Genomic DNA, 5234 nt, shown 5'->3' on the forward strand with positions numbered 1-5234 from the left:
GAGAGAGAGAGAGAGAAAGAGAGGTGTATGTATATCACGTTTTCACTTCTAAAATTTTATAAATTGTTCAAAGTAATATGAATTAAAAATTTACATACATGTTAACAAATCAGTTCAGGCGTAACAGAGAAGAAAATTATTTTTTTCTTTTTAGTCAGATAGAAAAACGTGGATTTTTAAACTTTTTAATTTACACAAACATTATTTAACTATAACATCATAGATTTCATAAAAATTATTTCTATGTCATCTATTCTATGGTGAAGATTAATGTACTGAAAAACACTGTCATGTCTAATTAGTAACACATCGTTTTTTAAAATTTTTTTGTCTGTTATAGAAGCTAATATTTGCATTATAAAAAACCCCATGAAAATGGATCTCGAAGAAAAGAACGTTAAGAAAAGAAAATATAATGACGATTTTTTACGGTATGGTTTTACTTTAATAGTTACAGCAGGCATTGAGAAACCCCAGTGCGTTATTTGTTATGAAGTTCTATCAGCCGAATCTATGAAGCCGAATAAACTAAGACGCTATTTTGATAGCAAGCATCTGAGCTATACCGATAAGGACATCCAGTATTTTAGATGTAAAGCTGAGGGAGTCAAGAAAGCCAAAGTTGACTCTAGTGGCAAGTATCATAAACAAAACATATCGGCTGTTGAAGCTTCTTATTTAGTATCTCTCAGAATCGCCAGAGCTATGAAACTTCACAACATTGCCGAAAAGTTGCTGTTGCCAGCGGCCAAAGACATTGTTAGAGTTATGATTGGAACCAAATATGTTACCAAACTGAATGCAATTTTCTTGTCTAATGATACTGTTCACAGGAGAATAGCTGACATGTCTACTGATATTATTGATCAGATATTCCAGGAAATTAAATCTGCTCCACTTCCAATATTTAGCATCTAACTTGATGAATCCACAGACGTTGAAAATTGTTCACAATTACTGGTTTTCGTGAGGTATATAAATGGTGACAATTTTAAAGACGAGTTTCTCTTTCGCAAATCTATTTAAACTACTACTACTGCAGGTGATGTATTTGACAAAGTTAGTTCATTTCTGAAAAATTATAATATCTCTTGGGAAGATATTTGTGGTGTCTGCACAGATGTTGCTTCAAGTATGCTAGGATGTCGGTCTGGATTTCAACATTTGGTACAGAATGAGTCACCAAATGTCATTAGAACTCACTGCATGATTCATCGACAAATATTAGCAACGAAAACACTGCCACAAGAGTTACTAGATGTAACGAAGAGCGTCATTGGTTCTATCAATTTCGTGAAAGCGAGTGCTTTAAATAGTCGACTATTTTCAAAACTTTGTAATGAGTTGGATGCGACCAACAATGTTCTGCTGTTTTACACTGAAGTGAGATGGTTATCGAGAGAAAAAGTTCTAAAGCGTGTTTTTAAACTTCAGCTTTGGCAAACAAAATTGAATGAAAATAAAATTTACATGTTGCCAACCTTATCTGCTTTCTATGAGGAAAATGGCGTTGAGTCTGACAAACGGAATACAATGATAATTTCTGTGAAAGAACATTTGCACATGCTTGCTAACAAAATTTCATCATACTTTCCAAATCTACCTAACATCCCGTTTGCACTTGCCAGAAATCCATTCACAGTTAAAGTTGAAGATGTTCCTGAGACATCGCAGGAAGAGTTTATTGAACTCATAAATAGCGATGCAGCAAAAAATGATTTCTCTTTAATGTCAGTAACACAGTTTTGGATCAAGTGTTTTCAACCATATCCTGTTCTGTCTGAGATTGTGTTGCGCCTTCTTCTTCCATTTCCAACAACATATCTTTGCAAAACAGGGTTTTCCAGCCTGTTAGTTATCAAGTAAAAAAAAAAAAAAAAAAAAAAAAAAAAAAAGTCTAAATACAGAAATAGACTTAATGCAGAAGATGACCTTCGTTGTGCTCTTGCAAAGACTGCCCCAAGAATTTCTGATCTGGTGAAACAAAAACAAGCTCAACCTTCGCACTGACATTGACATTTTGTGCACATACTGTCGCAAGAATATTGTAGGAATGTAGTCATTTGCAGTGTATTGTAAATGAGACTGTTATCCATAATACGTCATGCTTTTCAAATTTTCACATAAGTATGCAACTTGAATATGGTGAATAGGTGATATAGAAAAGTAAATATAAATGCAAGTCATAAAGATAAAATTTATTTACTTGTAATTTAATTATAATTAGACATCTATTTTGAACAAAATGTAATTACATATTGTCTTGTGATTAAACATAAAACTTTAGCTATGTTCAGTTTTTCACAATGAAAATAATTCCTTTATATGCGGAAATTTATATTGATATATAATTTTATATTATAACAATAGCAAAAGTACAATTACTTAGGCTTATGAGCGTAAATAATTTTACAGTTGGGGTCTCTATATCATAGGGGTTGTAATAAAAGGGTCGCGGCAATGTAAAGGTTGAGAACCGCTGGCGTATATACTATGCGGTTATCAAGAAAAATGAATAATAACAACCTTGTTTTCACACACAAGGTTTTTATTCATTTTTCTTGTTGAAACTTTTATTTAAAAAAATTGAACTTTAAAAAGGCTGCAATGAAACACTAATTACGTAGGGAATTAGCAGAAAATTTATTAAAAGCTATAACAACATTTTTTTTTATAATTTAATTTGTTATAGTTATAATTATGATCACATAGTTATAATGATAATACAATTATTTTCTCACCTGAAATGAACCGGTAGCATTAAACCGAAATTTAATTGACAGTTGTTGTACTGGTGAAATGTATTTATATATATAGTATAAAAATAATGTTCTATTTGTAATTCATTCATGAAATGAGTAAATTGACAAACATATTTCCAAAATTATTTTGAAAATAAAAAATTCTATACAACTTTTCACCGCATACGTACAAAATTATGATCGAGATTTATTTTTTTATTTCAAGTTTGCTTTCAATACTGGTCTGCACTAAACTTCAAAAAACAACTTGTAATCTAAATTTTCAAGAACAAATTCATTTCAAATTCAGACTTGAAGTAAAATTTGAAATTTCAAGTTCGCTTCTTGCATACGGAAAAGATTTTTACTTTAACTTGAAAACTTGAAAACCGTCAGTTATCTAGTATAGCTTGAGTTCAAGATCACTCTTTACATTTGCTCGAGCCAAATTTAAGATTTGAAGAATTACTTCAAATTTCAAGTTTGCTTCTTGCATTCCACCCATAGTGTTATTAATTAATAATGTAGTTCTTTAGGTATTATTTTTATCGTAATTGGCTCAGTTGTGTACTTTTGATGAAGTAAAGAATAAAAATTTTCTGCATTGCTTTTGAATTCATTCATTTCTTGTAAAAAAAAAAAAAGAGTCAACTTATAAATACATTTGTAAGTAAATTTCAGTTAAAACCATGTTAAAACATTCTTGATTTTCATTATAAAAACAATCATTTGATGACTCTTTATACATTGCATTCGTCAATGTATTCTTTAACTGTATTTTGAATACAAATTTTATTAACAGCAACCTTGTATAGTTACGTGACATAAAATTTTTAAATTAATAAAATCCTAGAATATGCTAAATTATACTAGATGTTGTTTATCAATAAAAAGCTTTTAAATGGAGTCTTGTAAAGGTAAAAAATTTATCAAAATTTAACATTTCAACAAAAGGTAATATGGTTTTTAGTAGCAAATTTTTGATATATGGATTTGTTAAAGAAGCTGTGGTCAAAATTTAGTTTTTCTTCATCTAATTTGTTATAACTTTCTTATCTAAATGCCTATAACTTGGTGGTAAATAATAAGTGTGACAGTGGACTAAAAATTTGCAATCTACTCTATCCATCAAGCGTATCCAGGGGCAAGAGAGGATGCTGAACCACCATCTTAACCACCAAAAAATGCATATTTTTGCTAAAAAAGAGTGTCTTTTTTGTAGAATTGGTAATTTTTATATTAAAAAAAGTTATTTTAATTTATATAAAAGTTATATTAATTTTTAGACCACCGCCAAATATAAGAAGTGTATTTTTATGTTAGGGTGAAAATGGAGGTGATGGTTTAACACACAATATTTTCAAAAATGCTTCGTTTATATAAATACTATATAAGTTGCACTCTCATTTCTATAATGAAACGGTACAGAGTAAAGTTTTATCTAAATCAGATTGTATTGCTCAAATAATAAATGTTGTATTTGTTTTTTCATCTTTTCATCCCCCCCCCCCTCCCCCACCTCCTACTTTTCAACATTCCACTACAAAAATTTGTGCAATAAAAATTGACAAGGTTTTAGAAAATGTGTAAATTTAAATGAAAGAATAGGTTAGAAAAAATAGTAGATTACCATTTCTTCAAAATTTACTGAATGCTTAAAGTAAACTATGTTTTATTTGTCAATAAAACCATTTTTAAATTCTTTCATTTTCAAAACCTCGTTATCAAAAAACACATAATAAAAAAGTTAAATATTTCTAGTTTTAAAAAAATATCTATTGTGATTTGAAACTCTCAAAAAAAAAGACAAGCAAAAAAAAAAATTTGCTTAATAGAACATTTTTCGGTTCCGCAAAACGTAAACTTCCGCTTACCTACATTGCGTTTAACTTTTCCCTTTCAGACCACAAACTGTTTTGATAACTTCGTGTAGTCGCTACATTGTAAGGTTTTTTTACATCCTTCTAATGCTGCTATTTGAATTTCTTGATAAAATAAGTTGCATTTTAATTGACCGTTTTCTATCAAAAACCAAAACACTTGCAAAGAGTCACTTTATAACCTTAAAGTTTGTTTTCCACTTTCAGCGAAGTAAATTTTAATATGTAAGTTTAATTTGAATTAAAAATGGGTATAAAAAGACACTGTTTAGGTTAGACAGTTAAAATATTGTTTGTGTAAAGTTAAGTTTGATTGGAAAAAAAAAGATTTTAGAACCTTATCTCAATCTCAGTATATATTTTTAAGCGCAATTGTTGAAGCGCTTCGCTTCAAAATATAAAAAATTTGTTAAATCCTATTGAAGCAGCTTTATAGACACAAAATTAATAAAAACAAGAATAGCTCATTTTAAATTTCAAGAAACTCTATTAAAACAACTCGTAGTTAACCGGTCGCCGGTCAATGCCGTAAAATCCTTTTTATTTACATTTCTTATTTCGGTATGAATTGTGTCATAACTAACATAAATTGTTTATCATTGGTCAATTTTTC

At 29.3% G+C, this 5234-nt stretch overlaps 1 pseudogene; it reads left to right on the forward strand.

Annotated features, from left to right (window-relative positions):
* Positions 1-375: 375 nt before the first annotated feature.
* LOC136085504 (zinc finger BED domain-containing protein 5-like) lies at positions 376-2010 on the forward strand (annotated as a pseudogene).
* Positions 2011-5234: the final 3224 nt, after the last annotated feature.

The sequence above is a fragment of the Hydra vulgaris genome, chromosome 09, assembly GCF_038396675.1.
Source record: "Hydra vulgaris chromosome 09, alternate assembly HydraT2T_AEP".
Taxonomy (NCBI): Eukaryota; Metazoa; Cnidaria; class Hydrozoa; order Anthoathecata; family Hydridae; genus Hydra; species Hydra vulgaris.